Genomic DNA, 22,226 nt, shown 5'->3' with positions numbered 1-22,226 from the left:
CTCTGGTTTCATTATTTACTACACATAAATCCATACTGTAAGCCTTAAATATATTTGTATGTCATGAAATTTGTTGAGAAGTACATTTTGAGGAGCTATCATTCAAAACAATGATGGGCTCTTAAATTGTGTCCATTGTTGTGTCCATTTTGCCCCAGTTAGTTAATTGCACCCCACTTAAACACATGATACATAATTGTAAAGGCCTGGATGTCCTCTATTGAGCACACTAGGACTTCACAGGGTAGTGCCAATGAGTCAAGAGAATTATTGCAGGTGTTATCTTCCCTTTACTAATACATTTAGTAGAAATTTAGGTTTTGTTTTAGTTTTGGTTCTTTTTTTGTTAAATAAAGACACAAAATCCATATTTTGGTCCGACTTACAAGAAAGAAAAATATCAAGAAAAATTGCAAGGTAAACCGGCAATACATATGGTCATAAATAAAATCCACCAAATAGCGGTTGACTTTTTTAATAAATAAAATTGCAATATTTGTAATGTTTTAAATGGCAGCAAATGCAATGATTCCCCCCCCCCAAAACACCGTCATCGCTTGGTTATATTATGGGGCTGCTTTGCTACATCCGGCATTGGCTAAATGTTGAATTGGTGCAGGATGCATTGAAAACCGAGATTGACGAATTTGTCAAATAAACTGCGTTTCTTTAATTTGAAGCTTCGAAGACGCAAGTTTTAACAGACCAGTGTGGTGGTCTGTAAGAGAGTGTGAAAGATGAAGATTTTGAAGGCTATGGATGAGAGGAACTTCAACAAGCAAGTCAAAAACAAAATGATATACTGTACGTCTGTGTTGTTGAACTCACTTCTCATGTACGTTAAGTGAAAGCACCTTTGTTAAAAAAACAAAAAACAAAAACAGGTGGTCAGTGAACAACAAAATGGTATACTAATAATTATTTTCCATCACGCGGCCCTCCAAGCAAAAGCTCCCGGATCCCCCTGGGGATCTTGTTTGAGTGCAAACAATGAAAAAAAAAAGTTCCGTTGAAAATAACAATGGACTTGTTTGTGCGAGGGATCCCGATCCTGAAATGTCAGCCCCCGAACGCAGACGCAGGGCGACGGGTGTCGAGGGAAAGACGGCGCTGTTTATTTTCACGTTTGGCGGCGCCTAAGTGAGCCGCGCTTGATCTGCGGAAAAGGTGCGCTCGCTGATAGACGGCCAAGTTTAGCAACCGGCGGGCCCTCAAGGAAACGCGGGGCCATTGCTCACTCGACTATCGCGGCTTCTCATCAAGAGAGGCGAGATGCGGGGGAGGAGGTGAGATTGAGCCAGATAGAAGAAGACCGCAATCGGCTCTGACAAAGACAGATGGGGAGCCGAGACAAAGCCACAAAGGGGAGTAATGGAGACGGCCTAGATGGCATATAAGGATATAAGGAAGACGGACCGGTGCCCATTTGGGCTGAAGCGTGGGGAGGGAGGGGAAGGGGAATGTTGCCATTCCCCCGCGGGGGGGAGGCGGCGCCAGGCGTCAAGAGAGATTAGCTGGCGTGAAGCTGGAGCAGCTTGGATTGGACAAGCGTCAAAGACCGGACATTCTTCAGGACTGCCAGCGATGGGATGTGACACGGCTCGACGATATTCTGCTCTTAAGGGAAGCAACTCACTCGCCGGCTGTATCATTTCATCCACTTCTCTCCGCCGCTCCGTCCATTCAGCGCTAATTGTGTAGACGGTGCCACCAGAAACATCACCTGCCCACAGGGGTGCACCAAAAATACTTGCTCAAGTCACTTGGGGTGAGGCGCCAGCTGCATGCAAAGGCCTAAATCCTAATCAGTCAGGATCTTCAAAACAGTGCTGCTGCTTTAGAACTTGCTTGGAAGTAATACAAATATCATAATTCCCTTTAGGCGCCAGAGTTTTTTCAATCAAATATTATAATACTTATAAAACAAACACTGTCGATCTTCAATATAAGAAAAAATTGCAATTAGATATAAATATATAATATAAATATATTATTAAACCTTATACAGTAACTGTACCGTTATCCCTTCCTTCCCCATCCCTTTGGCTGAGAGAGCTACCACCTACCCCCACCCATTTCTGCTTGTCAGGTCACTCTGCATTTTGCCAACACACCTACCCCTCATACCTCTCACATCATCTTTGTTGGTCACACCCCATCCCTCCCCACATGTACGAGAAGTTCCGCACGTTTGTCAGATGTAGAAAAGCAGTGCTTAAAAGTGCCTTTATTTGATCAAGATTATGTATTAGGGCTGAGAGATTGCTTCAGACTCCAAGATTGAGTGTGGGAGTGCTGCAGTTTATTTTGCACTGCTTTAAGGTGACAGTCCTTTGAAAAAGAAAAATAAGAATCTGCGATGCATTGAGGGCACGATGGGAGAGACACGAAAGTAGAGGGGATCGCTGTACAGTATATAGAAGCAAGTGAGTCATTATTTATTAATAAAAACATGCACAAATTTTTGAACTTGATTGAATTCAAAGCAGCATAAATGTTTAAAGTATGTATAAAGTATATTTATGAAATAAGAGAGGGATGTTATAGTCTGAGGGGCCCAAGTGATTTAAAAAAATCTAAGGTAAGAACCTACAAAACAGAAACGTGTGTGTCTGTTAAAGGTAAAAATGCATGGAATAATTGTTGAACAGACCTAAAAAGCGTGAATCAAAGAAAGGTTTAAAAAGACTGTTATTTAAATACATGACTCAAGCATGAAACTTGATATTCTATAGTAAATTGTGTTATACACTTAGTTTTATTCAACATGTTACATTGTTTTACTATCAATAATTGACCTAGTATTTAAATATCATGTGATTTGGCAACAAGTTCTTGAGCTTCTTCCTACTTGTCATCATGTAACATGTAAACTACTGAACGGCTATATCCATTTTTGAAAAAAATATATCTTATTTTATTCTATTCATTTCCTTTTGGATTGTATTGATATGTTCAATAAATCAAATCAATCAATTAATAAAATATTCATTTTTTGTATCACTATATCAAAAGGTTGTGGCTTGAAACTGGTTAGTGATATAGAAATACTGTAAAAGTTGCTTGGGGCAATATTGCTACTTTGGCGCTTAAAGGTGTTAAAAGGTGTAAAATTGTTTTGATATAATTGTATGGAATGGAAAAAGAAACAGTGTGTTCATCATAACAAATTTAGTTCAGAACCTTTTGTTGTGTGGGACTTAGCCACCAGGCGGCAGTATAAATCAGTCATATAGACGAATGAAGAAATTTCACTCTACTTTAACTGATTCAGTAATCTGCAGGTGAAACATTAAGAAAATATATCTCTGAGTAGTACGAGATTGTCTGCCTACCTGTGTTGCTGTATTGTTTGTGTTCAAATATCGGCATTGTAACAACGTAGCCACATAGATGCTATTTATTAGCGAACCTACGGCATTTACCATTATATTAGACTTAAGCTAGAAGACTGAAAGTCAAAATTATGCATGTGAAGGCACCACTATTTAAAAGAGAGATTCTCTGGGAAATTGACAGAAAAAAAGCCCGTGTCAAGTGGTAATTATGCGAGGAAGTCTTTGCTTGGATGCAACTTCGCATAAAAAAAAAAAGACTTAAAACAACTAAAAAACAATAGTTGTTAACTTATTTTCCTTCCACATTCCAAAACCATAAATGGAAGCGCCAAACACGTTTCTCCACCCATGACTTGGCAGCAAGGCTTGTTGAAGATGCTCTTTTTCCAAGTGTTAATTAGACTTCACAAAAACTATCACATCAAAGTCAAATGCGAAAACACCTCTACACTGCCCCTAGTGGATCATTTGAGTATTTTTCACAGGCATGTTAGCAAGACAATCGCGAACTGCTTCAATTTGTTTCACGCGAAGGGTTTTGCAATTGAGGAGTGCTTCCCAATATTGTTTTTTTTGCGCAAACAAATCCAATACGTTCACGATGCACAAAACAGTAGCCAAGCAGAAGGAAACGGATGAGTCAGAGTGTGCAAGTAATAAAGTGGAAGTATGGAGTTTGCGAACAGATGAGCTATATGCAATTAAGAGTCACTTTTTTTTTTAACCAAGTAAAATTCCTCCTGTGATTGCCTGTGTGGTTAAATTAACACAGTAGTACAGCTGCTCTGAAGGGAAATAAAATAGATAATCAATCCCAGGGGACAGATATCGTGTTGTATTTAAATATACACAATTAAAGGCTTTTAAATTGGTGCTTTTGACTTTTTGCTAAGCATACCATTGTCTTACCAAAGAGTAATTATTTTGTGTCTGCATTCTGGCTCTTTTAGGGAGATTAAGAGGATTTTGTACAAATGTAATTAGAAAGAAACAAGACTAGGAAAATCTGATAACGAAGGTTACAAAAAATCAACATAAAAACAAAAAAACATTTGCTCCACTGTATCCATTTGGCACATTAACTTTAGAGTATTTTAAATTTCAAACATTTGCTTGTTCTGGTTATTTTTAGGTTATAATTTTTGAAATCATATTTTGTTTTATTTTTAAGTGGTTTATGTTATACTGTACTGAACCAAATCAGGAAAATAGAAAGAAATGAAGGGCAGCAATTACTTTTTAGGTTTTTCTTGAGGTTATTATAGAGGGCTGATAAAACCCACAAGTTTTGGTTTTTTTCTTTATATTTCTGTTTTTTTTTTTTTCCTTACATTTACGATCTTAAAAATATATTAAAAAAGAAGTTAGAGATCGCATTTTTGGGGGCCTTTTTTTTAACCCTTCTATTTAATGTATTTATTTCGTTAAAAAATACATACAATTGATATTTTAAATGAAAATCCATGCAGTAGTTTTTTTTTTTTTTTTAACAGAGAAATGTGCACATTTTTGACTGGCCTTACTTAAAGAGAAGAAAAATTGCAATCACATCATAACCCCGCAAACATGGTCAAAATATAAAATTCCCAATATGATGAAGCTGGGGATGCAGGGACATTATTGGGTTATCAGTTGCCCCCGTTGGACCCCCCCCTCCCCCTGCACAATACCCAAGTCTTTACAGTACATACCCACAACCAAAGTAAAAGCTTGCTTGTATTCTGGGGCTGCTTCGCTACAGTACATCCAGCACCGGGTGAATGTTAAATTGGTGCAGGATACAATCAAATCCATGATGAAGATAAACGGTGGGGGTTATGTCTTCTTGTGCAGGATGATGGTCACAACCCAACGGACTGACTAAGGCAGCTCAGACTTTCAACCTTTCACCTCTACATGTGTCTCTTTGACTCTACTGCAATGGCGCCAAGTTTACAAGCTGTGGACACAAACGGCATGAAATCCACTGAGTGTTTCTCACCTCCCACTTCCTGTCCTCCGCCCTCGCATAAAAACACACCAACCACCACCATCACCACGCCATTTGCACGTTGCACCGCCGCATCTCAGGAGAAGAAAACCGGAAGACGAGATAAAAACACTCCAAACATCCACCTTTTCTCCTTCAGTGGGCTGAGTGCATTAGTGACCTTTTTTTTTTTTCGTGTGTCCCCATGGAAAAAGCTTAGCTGGGCTAAAAGGTTTAACAAATATCAAATGTTTTTTTTAAACTATGTAGCCACTGCAAACTATTGTGTCAACATTGGTAGAGATGACTGAACATACAGTAGAAATACATGCTTCATACTTTTGCCATATATAAGTCTTTTTTTTTAAATTAATATCATTGTAATTTTAGGAAAGTTTTGTGTGTCAAAAGTATTTAATGTTTCAGTAATTAGTATCGGTGCCTACTAAAGAGTTGACCGGTATGGTATCGGTATGAAAACGAGATTTACGAGCACTAAATAGCATCTAATAAATTTTGCTGCAGGAAAACTGAATTCTTTTCAATATATGACAAAAAACATTGTTTTTTAAGGACATGTTGAATATTGCAATAATATCCCAATATAAATAATGAAAATTAAGGGTTTTTAAAATTACGATCGTTACAAAAGAAAATTTGATACAACCATAAAATCAGAATTGGGCAAATGGACCCGCAGCAGGAATCCATCCGAGCACGCCGAAAGCATTTTTATGTATAAATCAGCAGAAGGCTGAACTAAATCTAAATACAAATTTTCGCACCAAAACTGAGCAGCCTGCGTGCGTCACGTAGGAAGTCTCCAAATTTAGCCGGTTAGCTCCCGCTGCTCCTCAGCGTTCGTGCGGCGAACTCGTCATCACTGCCTCGTCTCACCTGCTCCGGGCAGGAGAGCGCCACCACGGGAGGTATGGAGGAGGCGCAATCGGCATGTATGATGAACACATGCGAGACACGTGTGTCGCCACGGAGAATGGTGGAAGAGAAGACAGAATAGCCTCTTAACGATTGCCGCAGGCCAAAGTCAGCTTTTATCGCAGAACACAGTAGACTGTTTAAAAAAGAAAATAACGACAACTAAAAAAAGAAGAATACGTTTGGGGAATTAATGGTGTTTTTAAAGTTGGTTGCTGCAGATAACAAACATAAATAGAGAAGGATAATGGATCTGTATAAGCAAAACTTGGGCATTTTACATTGACGGTCCCATTTGTAAGTGGGGCCGTCGTCATTGGGCCGTCGTTTTTGTCAATATACCCCAACTGTGATTGTCGGTCCATCGGCCGAATGTTAACAGCACTTCATCATTTTCACACACGGTCATCATTTCCTGCACTTCCCTCATCCCAGTTTTTTTTCTTAGATGAATTTACCAGATTTTAACTTTTTTAGGTGACATCTTAAAACTTCTACAGTAGCTTGCACTTCTTGGCAAAGACTTTTTGATGTGCCCATTAGTTACTTGAATGCTGTCATCTCCTAGGCATCCCAGAATGCTTTGCTCAACCACGTGCAAGCAATTTATTCATTCAAAACGTATTTAAAAAGCAAAACAACTTAAAAATCTTAACTGTTTAATTAAAATTAATACATAAGTTTCAGCAACTATAACGTTTTTCCAAAATTAAACAAAATATATCTATAAAATATTTATTGAAAAAAAAATCCCTAAAAGCTAGTAATCTAAATACTCCTTGATACAGTGAAGTACTTTCTAAGTTACCTAAATACTGTTGACGCTACAAAACAATCGTTAGCTAAATGTTTCTAACATACAGAAATCCTCACTAAATGTTATCCAGATAATGAATTTTATTGCATAATTCAAGTTCCAATTTTAATCGGAATGCAGTGTATAGGTTAGTGTTAGAGAAATCTCTAAAAGAAGACTAGGACAAGCCTAGCTGCTAAGCAGCAAAAAGAGTAACGCAAACCAGCCAAGATTGACTTTTCTATGCCAGACATAGGGAAAAAGCTTGGGCAAATGAACTTGTGTGTTTTCCAACGCTAATTCAACGCCTAAGCGCCCCTGCCTGGTTTTTTATTAATCCAGTAAAGCATTGCACATTACAAGACATAACAAAAAGAGCCAGTCGGGCGCCACCAACAGCTGGGCCAAGGTCCCGGCTCACACTTTTCTGCGTCAACAGCTTTATCTAAGGACTGGGGCGAGATGAACTCGGACTGCACACATGGATAGCAATGCACACTATTCTAGACAAGAAATAAGCACATAATAATAACAACCGAATATATGATTTCCTTCACAGTTAGTGGGGCTGCGTAGAACATGTGACGAATTTTTTGGGGGTGCCCCTTTTTGAAGCCTCAGGACTTCTTCACAGTACCACAACAAGGCACTCTAAAGCTGTCAGTCCAATCCAAAGTCCAGGGCAATTGTTTATTTTTCGGGCCTCAATAACTCTTCCATCTTTTTCTCTGTAATGTATGCACACACTTGACGATGGGGCACTCTAAAGAGGAAAAGGGTGACCCGAGTAGTACCCCCCCTAAAAAAAATCAACTGAAAACAGTTTAATGCCGCATATTCACAATTCAGTCCTCCATATTTTGAATTCTTTGCACGTTTGAAGCAATTATCTTCAAAGATGAATAATGTATTTAGAAACCATTCTCTGAATTCACTTAAAGGGCATTTAAGAGTCAATTAGAATCAGTTCTTCTGATTTTGCTATTAATGAGTACATACAATAGATATTTCTTTTTTTTGTATTCAAAAGAAATAAAATGTGCGTAAACGCACACAGCAAAGCACGTTTACATACACACACACATACAGCACATGCACGGCCCATTTGCTGTAGTGTCATACAAGAACATTCCCGCGACCTCTGGAGACATGCCAGTGCAAGTAGACAACTTCATTATTCTCCTGTTGTGCCATATGTTCCCATGGCCTGTCACACGCTCACATGCACACAAACTGGCACACGCACGCACACACTTCAGATACTCCCATTAGGATCGTTTACACAGAGATTGATTGACTATTATTTTCATAAACGTGTGTCTATTATTGAGTTGCATGGCTTGTTTATGCATAATGCGCATGATGGCGCCACCGGTGGCGTATTTATTTTAAAACCACACCTGAGGAAGAACAACCTATTAGAGTCAGAAGGAACTCTTAGTGATACCTTCATATTTTGTTTACCTTTAAAACTCATTCACTGCCAGCCCAGCTCAAATCAATTTTTATCTGATTAAGGTATCAAGACCCCCGCTATAAGACATTAATCTGTTCCGGAGTTGGGATCGTAAGGCGAAATCGTCGTAAGGCGGGCAATAGAAACTTATGCTAATTAGCTAATGCGTGCAAAACGCCAGGTAAAAACATCAAAATGTTATAAAAAAAAAATGTATAGTAAGTACTACTTACACATAATATACATGTATATAATTTGATAACATAGTAAATAAAAAAATATATAAAGGAAAAATGAAATTACCTTTGGAACGTCATGACTTGAGCTGGTAGCGGGTGGAGGCAGACGGGGAAGGAGATGACGCATATAAACAAACAAACGAATTAACTACGAAAACTAACGAATTAACATTTGAATAAGGTAGTAAATTGTACAATAAATACAATATCATAAGCACGTACACAATATTAAGTCTTTAAAAAACAGACGTGAGATTCTGAACTGAGCAATGAGAAAGCAGCATTTCTCTCAGGCATTGTGAGAGGGATTTCAGCCAATAGTTTATCAGCATCTTAGTGACAGCAACCAATAGCAGACCAGCATCTTAGTGACGTACACTGTGACACATATAGTGACATATGAGCGTGGCGTGAGACAAGTGACTTGCACAGTCATACGCACTCACACTGAAGTTTGAAATTTGGCCGCACGAGAGAAATTGTTGTTGATGCCGTAAGGTGGGAAAAATGCTGTAACATGGGGACAAAAAAAACCTTTGAATTCCACTTTGTAACTTTGTAACATAGGAAGTCACATGAAGTCATTCGACGACTTCTCTTATCTTTTGATTCATTGAGGTTTTGGAAACTCTGGGCTAAAAATGTAATGAAAACGCATCTAGCCGTAGTGACGTCTATAGCCGTCAGTGGCAGTGAATGAGTTAAGAGTAAAATGTCACCAGTTGTGAGAAAATTACCCCCCCCCCAAAAAAAAAAAAAAAACAAGACTTTACAGTTCAAATCTAGTCCTTTATTAAACAAGAAATCATCTAAAAAAAGGGGGGACAAATTTTCATGTACCCTTTTTCGACTGCATCAGGTGGAAAAAGTCCAAGCAATTGAACCAAACTTGAGATTTAACCTCGACCGGGTCTCAAAAAGTCAAGTAGACAAGACAAAGAAGAAGAATGAAAAAAAAACAATTAGCCAGGGTGAAGTGTACAAAGTGAAATCATTAACCTGCTGACAGGCTGAGAAGAGGAAGAGGAAGTGCTGAGCGTGTGAAGGTGAAGCCGAGCGACGAGGTAAAAGAGGACCTGAGAGGAACAGGAAAAAAAGCACAGCAAATATCAATAAGACGCCCCAACATGAGCTTCCTGTGCTGATCCTCATCTAACCACCAATCGTTCAGAGGACACTTGGAGGAGTCTTGATTTAAATACACACAAACACACACACACACACACACACACACACACGAGGGTTTTTCTGTTATAGTGGGGACATCCCTTTGACATAATGCATTTCATAGCCCCTAACCTTAACCATCACAACAGATAACCTAACCTTTTCCTTAAGCTCAACCAAAATTCATTTTCAACCTATGGTTAATCTAAAATTAAGTTTTGACCGTCAAAAGAGGTCTGAATGTGTGGGGTACGCCAAAAAACACCACAAAATGGTCCCCACAAGTGCAAGAGGACACACACACACACACACACACACACACACTGGAAGAAGCGCTTCCATGGAGACGTTCAGTGAGCCATCTGCCAAATTAGGCCAGGAGCCCACAACTTCACTCCTCTATTCAATTTTCAATTACACGTCTGCCGGCTTAAACGTGTGTCTGCACGCCCCTAACACACGCATTAATTTTTACGCATGCACTCAATGTGGCATAAATATTGTTATGACTTATTCATTTTCATAGTTACACACTTAATGCTTCCATAATGGATAACTCCCCAGCACATGCTACTCATATGCACGCAGCCGCAAGCCGATGCCCGGAGAGAACACGTGACTCATCTACATACATGTGAAAAACAACATACACTGGCTTCCTTATGCCTGTGCTCCATGGTGAATAAAATCAAGAAAATAAACAAGGTGGTGCCAGGACAAGGCGCCTGAGCCAAAGCGGCGCCCGGCGCCAACTCCGCCCCGTTTCCAAAATGTCAGACGCAAACGCAGCGGGGAGTTTGTGAGGTGATAAACGCCGCCGGCTGAAAATGTCACCGTGTCACGCGGTTGCCATGGCGCCCGGTAAAAGTTTGGCAAACGGGGAGAGCGCCGCCGCGGCCGCAGCCAAAAGGCCGAATGATTTGCTGAGGCTAATTGAGCCTGAAAGTTGGATTTGAAAGAAGTTAGGAGAAAGTGGACGCTATAAGGCAACCTGTAAGCTAGGCCTCGGGCAAAACTGTCATCAAAAATTGTCATTATATTGGACAGAGGGAACAAATAGTCCACAAACATGCAAATCAAGTAATTAAATAAAAAGCTTGAGTTGGAAAAATCTCAGAATAACACCAAAAAAAAAAAACGTTACTTTTCTAGTGCCACTGACAAAATTCAAATATAGTCGCATATCGTAAGCCAAAGTAATTATGTAAAATGTAACCAAAACACTCCTGGATATACCCAAAATACTCCCTAAAAAATAACCTACAGTATCTCAGTCATTAACTTAAAGGGGGAAGTCAACTCAAAAAAAATTATTTGCAATATGTTCCATGCGCTAGTCTAAACACAGCATTTTGATTAATATTACATTCGTAGGACATGAATTAAGCCGCAATATCCACTTTTTATCCATCTCAATTTTTAGACATCCTTTGTAATTGGCTGTCACCTAAAAATGACATCGCAGTTGTTCAGGGCTCAAGAAATAACCAATCACGGCTAGGTCATGTGACCTTCACAAGCTGAGCTCTGACTGGTTATTACCTAAACTCTGAGCAACTGTGATGTAATTTTCAAATCTCATATTTCCAAATGGCCGCCCACTGAAATGGAAAATAAAAAGTTACATATAAGATGCTGTGTTTAGAGAAGGCTGCATAGAAGATTGTGAAGAAAGTTTTTTGGTTGCCCTGCCATTAAAATCAATTAAAACATTTCCAAGAATTACTACATAGGCTCATATAGTCCTAAAATATTCCCTAAAAGTCAACTAAATACTCCCCCTATATACCGCCCCTATATACAACATCCAATAAGCTATGTAAAAACTTTTAAATCTACTGAAATACAGCCTTAAAGTAATCTAAATAATCCTAGACAAATCAAATCTTTCCTAAGTTATCTTAATACTGGCAAACCTATAAAAATACTCCAAAGTGTACTGAAATACTCACCAGAAGTTACCTAAATACTCCCTAGAAGTAACCTATATATTTTCGAATCTATTCAAGTAGTCCCGAAATGTTAACTAAACACGATCTATCGCAAATAAGTTACCTAAATACTTTCCAAATTTAGATATACTCCTACATGTACTCAAATACTTCCTGAATTCTTACCTAAACGTTAACAAAATACTTCTAAATCTAATGAAATACTCCTTCAAAGTATCTCAAAAGCCCAATGTGTACTCAAATGCTTGTTAAAAGTGAAATCATCCATGTGAGTTAAAAGTGAAAGTCAAGTCTTGCCAAAAATCATCATGCGCCAACACAACAATTGAAAAGCAATAAAATAAATGAATAAAATCAGCTGATACAGAGGGGGAAAACACTGTGACAAGGCAAAACTTGGATAAACAAAACAAACGCATTGACATTTATGCCAACATGCTGGCGTAACGATGACTTAAATGTCACTAAATATTTTGGAACCTTTAGCGAACATCATAAAAAAACCGTTTTTATTTGTCTATTTAACACACCACTACTTTACTTTCATATATATATATATATATATATATATATATATATATATATATATATATATATATATATATATATATATATATATATATATATATATATATATATATATATATATATATATATATATATATATATATATATATATATATGAGATGACAGTTAATACTTTAACTGTCATCTCATTGTACCATGATTTGGATCGACTGGGCTGGGTGAATATCCGGTGTCACTTTCAAGCAACATCTGGGTGTCAGAAATGTGTAAAACACATTCCCATGGGCGAGACGTCCCCATGTTGCTCAAGCCAAAAGGTTAACAGAACTGCATTGTATTAAATGCACAGATTAGCATTACCTAATTGTGTTAGCATCTGCTTTTTTTTGGGGGGGGGGGCAAGTATGTGTCCATGTCTACGTGCATACAAACTGCTATCAAAAATAATAATGTGTGTACAGTGGAGAATTTAGGTAAAGTTTTTATTTGTGCTGTGACTGCCCTGGCCACCTGAGAGCAGTATATGACGGACAAACAGCTATAAAATTTATTAAGACAGCAGTTCAACTACTCTGAGATCAAAGTTACAACATTAATAGAAGTGGCTCAACACAGAGAATTAAAAAAAAATATATGACTTGAGTAAGATTACATTTTTCTTAGATCAAGTCTATTCATTTGTCTTCACAGCAGAGGACAATTTGTTGCTCTACATTTTTCTATATACACCCAACTGAGTCCAAGTGTCCTCAGTAGAGGACATCCTGGCCTTTACGTTTTTGACTTTAGTGTGTTTGGGTGTGAAGCAATCAACTTTACTGTATAGCTGAGACAAAAAGGACACAATAGTTGACAGAAATGAGTAGTTTGGTGCTCAGGTTTCCATGTGTTGCTGCACCATTTGTGTTCAATACATTAGCACCAATTAAAAGCAAAGGCAAAGCACCGCAGGGAAGATGATTTTTCGCATTAGCGTTAAGGCTCAAAGACTACGCTATGTGTCTGTTTTCTGCTGTATTGTATGGTATGTGTTTAGGGAGTTTTATCCGTCCTCTACAAAAAAGAACATCTTAGGTCACTAGCGTGGCTCCTTGTTGACTCATTATGAGAAAATGATGGGGGCTCCAATGCAGTGGAAGGGATTTGTTGTCTTTGTTCTGGCTCGGAACGCTCACAGCCAGAACAAACACTCAAAGCTCTGCCTAATATGGGTCAGGGCGTCTGCGCTAAATCCCCACAAGCATTCCGCCGCACGTCTTGCACGCAGCCCATACGCGACCAGCGCAACGCAATCACCTGCCCGAATGCGGAAAGGTCGAGTGTCGACTTTGACAAAGGCCAAAGTCACTTTTCACTCTCTTCCAATTTCCAATCCTGTCTTCCTCTTTCCACTCAGAGCAATCTGTTTCGCGGCCACGCCGAAGTATTACTTTGGTTCAAGTCTCAATATAGGGCCCCACGGTTTTCGTCATATCATTGATTATTTGCCTTTCCTATATGTGCTTAGTTACACTTGAAAGTAAGTACAAGGAAAGAGATGAAGAAGACGATGAAGATCTTTGGTTTGTTAACAGTTTAGAAAAAGGAACCGCCTTATGACTCTATTTTGAATGTCATTTTGTAAGATTTGGCATGAAAAAAACGTCATGAGGTTGTTTGTCATTTATTTATTGTAAAACACTTGGACTTGGGGGGAAATATGACAATTTGATGCTTTTTAAAAAAATGTTTAAGATATAGCTTTGAGCACCATTAATGTGAAAGGACACCAGCAGAAACCCTACTAAGGAGCACCATTGACATCCATTAACTATATTTTTATTTTATTATTTTTTTTCCATTCTAAAATTGACTGACAGGTACAAGTTCATTTGAACCTCGTTGAAATTATGAATCTTGTGGTTTAAAAAAAAAAAAAAAAAAAAATATATATATATATATATATATATATATATATATATATATATATATATACACACACACACACATATATATATGTGTGAGCGGCAAACATTGGTGAGAATCTTGTTTATTCATTCATTGTCTGTAAATTTCTTTTCAATATTGAAAAACTCGCTGCATTGGAGAATAATACTTAAGCCATAAACTCTATGGGAAATAGTGATGGAATAATTCGGTAAACATAAAAAGAAAAGCAAAATTAGAGTGTGATCATTTTTAGGTTCTGTATGTACCTTTTGCACAACTTGGTGTTTTCCTAATCAGCTTTATGATGTGGATTATGTTTTTGGTGACTTGGAATGATTTTCACTTCATAGCTGTGCATTATCAAGAGTTAATAGTTGAAATTCTTAAATTTGTTTCTAAACTTTTGATTGGTACTGCACCATAAAAGATTTGGGTATAAAGCAACCCAACTATGGATCAAAAAAGGACTGACCCAAAACTTTTTGGGTTACTTTGTCTTAAAAAAAAAGTTTTCTGGGTTACTTTGGGCAAAAAAAAAAAAAAAAAAATCGCAAAAGTTGGGTCAAACTGACCCAATTATTGGGTTAGTTTCAACGTTCAATGTTTTAAGAAGTGGAATACACATCTGTGACGTCGCTAAAGTAATACGTTACAATTTTTAACTCATTCCCTACCAATGACGGCTACAGATGTGATAAAATCAATAACTACTGCTGGTAGTAAATCTGTGGATAATCAATTTGTCAGAAAGCTTTGGCGCCGCATGGGTGCTGGTAACAAAACACTGACTTTGCACCGATGCACAGCGCCGACCACATTATTTCCAGTCTAAAAGCTACGGCGGCCAAAAGAGATGAAAACAGGTGTTGGCATAAAAAGTCTCCCGGGGAATGAACGTCCAGTGTACCTGCCAGTTCTCCGCTGCCACCTCCCCGTCCCCGTCCCCGTCCCCTCCCCTCTGCCTTTTACCAGCCAGTACTTGTGTCCGGGCCACTGGATTCCTCGCGGGATTTAAAAAAAAAAAAAAGAAAAAAAAAAGATCCCTTCCTTCCGTCTGTCTCTCCCGAGCTGTTGCGGCGCCACGGGGGAACAGCGAGACCAAGAGTGAGCCTTCCACAGCAAATTATGTACATTTAAATGAAGCGTTTCCTTGAGTCTGCTCGCCTCAGCGCTGAGAAAAGAGTTCAGACGGAATGGAGCTGGAACAGGAGGTTAAGAGGCTGCGTATTCGTGTGTGTGCCCGCATGTGTGTGTGTGTGAGGACTACTTTGTGTAGGAGTGTAAAACTTGAGTGGACCCCAGGCCCTCGCTTAGCCTTAATAGCTGGCTGTCCACCTCCTCCTGCTGCATTAGGAGTTACATTTGCACTCCTGTACATGCTGATAGAGACAACGATTGGTTCGCTTTTGTATTTATTTCTTCTTTTCTCCTCATCAAATGCAACAGCAAGCTGGCTGTGACTGCACAAGAGTTCACTTCTGAAGACGGTGCTGACATTTACAAGCACACGTTACAGCCTTCCTTGTAGCAGTAGTTGTATTTATAAACACTTATTATACACACACACACATATATATATATATATATATATATATATATATATATATATATATATATATATATATACACACACACACACACACACACACACACAGACACAGGGGGTGCTCGATTTACAGCGTTAATCCGTACTTAAAACACGGTGCAACCCGAATTTCAGTGTAAGCCGGAAGACCATACAAATAATAACTAAAAAATAATAAATAAAATAGATTATTCCATATGTACTGTACTGTAAAGTACTGTACCATTGTTCTGCCCCTTTTTGCCCCCGTTGTTCCTGCACTGCATTTTATTTTGTAGAGAACTCTTGTTTTGAAGGGCCATGCAACCGGAAACAGCGCGGCAGCCATTTTCGCCCCGGCTCAGGTGGGTCATTCTAGCCGTGAGGACGTGCCCGCGGCCGGCAAAAATGGCAGCGAGGAGTCATGGTTGATTTCAACTGTCACTTTTATTACATCAACAAAACCCCAAAACGGAATTTTGACCCAATTTGCATAGTTCTAGACACATCTATCAAAAGCATTAAAAAAATACCAGAAGGCTAAACATTACTATGGATTGTCAAAACAGCGAGCGGTTCAAAATGGCACACCTTTGATAGCAAATTTACATTAGGGACCCGCAGGACTATTGACAACCAGGCGTTAAAACTGGCGCTAACTCAAAAATGTTTGGAGTCTGTTTTTTTGTAAACCTGTCCAGGATAGAAGCAAAACCTTAGCAACGACCTGTGGATCCGCATTGGACCTGCTCGATGCATGGTGGGGGATTGTTACATTATTTACCCACAGAACCCGGCTGGAGTGTCTGCTCGCCATTCATCATCCGGGAGAAATCCCCGCCAGAACCGATGAATAAGTAAGCTAGTTCCTGCACTACTGCCACACACTTCCTGTCCTCATCGCTGCCTGAGAGACAAGGAGCGGTGGAAAGATTCGATCACCATCACGTGAATCAGAGGACCCCCCCCCCCCCCCCAAAAAAAAAAAAAAAAAAGAAAAAAAAACTTTGCTCTGGTTGTCACTTGAGACTTTTAAATGCCTGCAAAGTGTGCTAAGTCGTCAAAGGTGTGATAAGAAATGAAACGTTCCCCATGAGATATGACTTTGCAGTATTTTTAAATTCACAAACGCCTCCATCATCAATAATGAAGCAAATGAGCTCAAGTCAGCCAAATAGTGAGCCTCTCATTCTTATTCACTTACAGCAGTGATTCCCGATTCATCGTACCATGCGAGATCATCAGGTGTGCAGCGGGAAATTATTCAATTTCACCTATATGGTTCATCCATGCTCACACACCATCTATCTATGGCAGTGAGCTAAAATTGACTTGTGAAATTCACCTTTCAATTGTTCTCATGTTCGTTATGTGCCTTAGTGCAATAAAGGTTGGAAAACATCCATCCCCAGCTTTGCAAGAATTCTATGTTACAGCTGTTGATTGGGTGCTAAAACAGTCTTGCTTCTGCTTTTCTTCCTTAAAATAGAGCTAACTAATTAAACACACAAGCGGCAGATGCCGTTTGACTTCTTGAACCAATGCTCACCTGTGTCATTGTCTCACTGCTTCTCTGAATAAAAAGCCAATTAAGTAAGGTTTTAGATGAAAAGTAAGATCTTTAAAAATGCCATGCATTTAGTAATGGTCACGAAACACAGAGATCTCAGCAGGATTATAATATCATTTTGCTTGCTGTTAATGCTCACGAAAAGCATACGTTATCACAAAGTATAGCAGAGGCATACATGTATATATATATATATATATATATATATATATATATATATATATATATATATATATATATATATATATATATATATATACACACACACACACACACATACATACACACACACACGGAATTTTCATGTGGGTACCTGAATTTATTTAAACGTGAAAAGTATTTATACTTTACATATTTAAGACAAGTATTGCTGCAGTCCACACATTTACTTCAATCTTAAATTAATAAACCTTACACAGTAACTGTACAGTTATCCCTGTTCCATTCTTTGTAGTATCACGGAGAGCCGAGGTTATATTATCGGCGCCCGGGGATCTAATTAGAGTGAAGCCTGTCAGCTGACCAAACATGATAACAATTAGATCTTACACATGAAATTCCAATTTATTACAAAAGAAATCTCGGGAACAGATTCACAGTTGATCCATTCCGAGTCTCTGGCTTTCAAGCAGGCCTACAAGACACGTGATTGGCTCCCGGCGCGACCATGGCAGTTGGGCCGGGAGTAGAGTACAACTCCTGCCCTGCCCCCTGCCATCGACCAATGAGGGCAGGAGTTGTAATCTACTCCTGCCCTAATTCCCACTGTCACGCCAGGAGCCAATCACGTATCTTGTAGGCGTGCTCGAGAGCCGTGCTTCCCAAAGTCCCACACGCTCTGACAGAGAATATAACTGCTAAGATAACCGCGGCTCTCTGCAGGACAACAAAGGATGGGAAGGGATAACAGTACATTTACTGTATAAGGTTTAATATTTCAAGATTTAAGTAAATATGTGTACAGCAGTAAATTAACCTCCGAGGAGTGCCTGTGGCAAGTGAATTTATAGTTAACTCTCTTTCTGCCATGCATTAAACCTTCACAGCACGTCTCTTCGCGGTATAGCTTTAAAAAAAATGTGATGCGCTATATCTATATTAACAAAATATATGATATACTGTATATGAGTTTTATACTTCTTCCTACCATCTTTTGACCATGTAAACCAGACTGAACTGCATTATATGATGACAATTTCTTTTATTAGCTTTTGTTTGGTTCGTTCTCAAATTTTGAAATATGTTTACATCATGCTGCTCGTTCGATAAAATAATCAATCAAGACACACAAAAACAAACAATGGATGAAATTCAGACACGGCGTCATCACTGAAAGGAAAGATTTACGGCCTTGCAGGGTAATGGAAAATGTTGCAGACGGCAGGCGACTGTGATGCATGGACAGCGAAAGCAGCGTTGTCTTTTTGCCTTTTGTTTTGGAGTAAATATTTGAAAAGATCAGCCAATTTCCACTTATTGAAATGAGGCGTTATTCTTTCAGTTTGGACTCTGATTACCAAAGGACCTTAAGCGTGGCTCTACACAATCTTAATTTTGCGTACGATTTCCTTGTAATTTCATATGGGGATTCAAAGGGGGGGAAAAAAACTTTGCTAGCTTAACATTTGAAATATTCCCACGGGGATTGTAAGCAACTTTTGGTGCACTAATACCAACAAGGTCCTAAGCCGCAGAAGTAGCCCGGATGAAATATTTGCTGTGCCCGGCAGGAGACAAATCTATGCTCCGCTTTCAGGAAAATAGTGTCTATGCGGCATTATCTTTTGTAGGCAGAGACCAAAGTCTCCCTGGGACCAATTGAGAAAGCGCCTTCCTTCCCAGGGCTTTGTGTGCTAATTACAAGGGTCAGAAAGACTGATGGCTTAACAGGGAAGGTTATAAGATGAGGTTATGACTGCCCGATGCCTTCCAACCTCGCCCGCAATTTCCCATCCCGTCTCCGCTTCCCCATCGAATGTTCTTGGATGCGCCTCAGCTGACGAGGAAAATCAAATCCACGAGTTGCCGGAGGGATAACGGCTGACACGAGCGGGATTCTTGGGGTTTGTGCGCCGGGTAGCCCCCAGCGAATGGTACACAGAGGTCATCTGAAGGGTGCCCTCTCACCATATATGTTGACTCATGAGATAAAGTCACACCCGCCCCATTCCTCCCTCCCAAGTCGGTAAAGAGGCGAGAATGACATGCGAGGGCCCCCGAGTGTCATCCCCCCTCGTGCGGCCGCTCAATTAAAGCCCCACACATTGATTCTGACATTCAGCCAAGGGGGCTTCCTTCGTGGGATGTCTTACTTCTCAAAGAGAAATGACGCAGAGTTTGAAATCACAAAGCGGGAAGAGTATGCCAGAGGCAGCAGCTAGCGAAATTGTTAGCTCATCTCCAAGTTAGAGGAACGGTCGCTTGCTGGGAGGAAGTGCTTCGACTGAATCCATTGTTGTGATCGTTTCTGAAGATACACTAGGAAACACCGAGCGTTCTTTCAGGTCCACATATATGGAAGACAAGAGCTTGAATAGAGCACTACACACGCCACTTTGGAATGACATTTCAGTTTCTGTGCGCAGGAATAGCTTCTGGTGATGGATGGCAAGATACTTTATCAAGTGTACAAACAAAAATTGTATTTTGGTAGGTTTCCATTATAGCCTTCATTTGTTTTTCAACCCAAATCAGCTAACGGTTTGACATTAAAGCTCAGTCAAGATACCAAGTGTACAAAAATCAATCACTTATTGGCCAGACAAATGTAAAGAAAGTTTGCTGTATAGAGAAGAGATTTATAGACAAATAAATCATCGCAAAGAAACACAAAATAGAGAAAAGAGAATTTTAGGGAAGATAGTTACTCTTTTTCCTCTTTCCATGAGATACACACACATGGCCAACCATGAAGCCAGCTATTAAAAGAAAACATTTTTTCTGTGTAGGCATAGCTAGCAAGCTATCTTTTTGGAGGATTAGCATAGTTAGCAAGCTAGCTAACTGCACGTCGCAAATGCATTGAATGACCTTGGAGGCAATCAAAGGCATGCAAGTTTTCATACACTGGGAAGGCAAACTATGGCGCGTTCTGACATAGCCATAATTATTTATTATCCAGGAGCAATTTTTTTAGAGCGTAGGCATAGATAAATTTTGGCATAGTTACTAGCTAGCTAACTATATGTCTCGAATGCACTAATTAACCTCAGATGCAACTAAAGGCACTCATGTTTTCATACAAAGGAAGAGGAGGACTTCCACTTTTTAGCCAACCAAAAACAAAAAAAAACCTTTAGCACTTCTCCACAATTGAGTACTAAGATACACAAATTAATTTGTAAATCAGAACCCAATAACACTGGCCAATTAAGCCAATTAACTGGATTAATCAGTTTGTATAAAATTGACAATTTGAACATTTACAAAATTGTGAAATAGGTATGGGCCAATAGAATGGGTCCACTTGGTGACATTTTCGGTTCATTTTTTGCCTTTTGTACCTTACACACAGAGAAACAACATGCCTCAAATAAGAAGGCAAAATCTCGTTTTGTTATTTTTCTATCTTTTAATATTTGTTGGGTTTGTTACTGTGATTAGATTTTGCACATTTTATTGATCCCACTATGAACACAGCCTATCTCTTTGACAAACGCAAACGACTTGCAGTCAAAACGCATTTCCCATTATTCCCATCACTGGGAAATAAATGTGGCTCAGCAAAAACAATGTTCACTCATATTCTCTCTCCAATTACACTGTGAAATCTTCTCAGCCGGGAAATGCAAATGGACTCCACCGGGATCCCGGCGGAACCTTTCCCCACACGCAGACACACATAGAGCCAAAGTACAGTCACTCGTGCGTGACGTAGAAATTGGACTCAGTATTCATCATCTCAAATAGCACGTATTAAACCATTAACACACCGCGTGACCTCTCGCGCCCGATGAATAAGCCAATTAGTCTCGAAATGAGACGACGGAAAGTCTTTCATTTTGTCGTTTGGTAGAAATCAGCTTGATGGGTAGGAAGCGATTAACTTAGACTTACTACATGCACGGACCTAACGAAAAATATTCTCGACAGTTTTGCGGCTATTTTGACGATGTTCCATGTCTTTGATGTAGTACTCAAACTTGAAATAACTAAAAGTGAAATGAGACAAACTGTGCTGGGGGAAAAAAAAAGGTTTATTATGAATAATTTGTTACCTGAAGAAAAAAGGCAGGACTTCATACATTGATAATTCATTTGTGTCCACTGTTGTGTCCATTTCGTCTCAGCAAGACAGCAAAATGTGACATAATTGGAAACAGCAGGGTCTAAGTACAGTATTTTCCGCACTATAAGGCGCACCGGATTATAAGGCGCACCCTCAATTAATGACATTTTAAAACGTTTTCCATATATAAAGTGAACGGGATTATAAGGCGCACCCTCAATTAACGACATATTTTAAAACTTTTTCAATCACAATATAGTAATACTCAAAGTAATGACAATAATAACTCAAATAATAACTCTAATCTCTCAATAGGATAATAACTCAATGTCAATATGACCAACCTTGTTCAACTGTAAACACACAAAAGAAACAGGTAAAGCTTAATTCATCAGTTCATTTCTCATCTACCAATCCCAATCTCAATATTGATCCATATATAAGGCGCACCTGATTAAAAGGCGCACCATCAGCTTTTTAAAAAAAATATTAAGGCTTTTAGGTGCGCCTTATAGTGCGGAAAATACTCTAATGAGCACACAGAGACTTATGGT

General features: G+C 39.1%; 1 protein-coding gene across 3 annotated transcripts in view; it reads right to left on the bottom strand.

Annotated features, from left to right (window-relative positions):
- LOC148410357 (uncharacterized) overlaps positions 1–22,226 on the bottom strand; it is a 171,571-nt gene that overhangs the window by 66,430 nt on the left and 82,915 nt on the right. The gene's annotated exons all lie outside the window — the stretch shown is intronic.

Source organism: Hippichthys cyanospilos, chromosome 16 (genome assembly GCF_059441005.1).
Source record: "Hippichthys cyanospilos isolate Australia breed blue-spotted pipefish chromosome 16, RoL_Hcya_1.0, whole genome shotgun sequence".
NCBI classification, from domain to species: Eukaryota; Metazoa; Chordata; class Actinopteri; order Syngnathiformes; family Syngnathidae; genus Hippichthys; species Hippichthys cyanospilos.
This window is presented reverse-complemented; position numbering and strand designations above follow the sequence as displayed.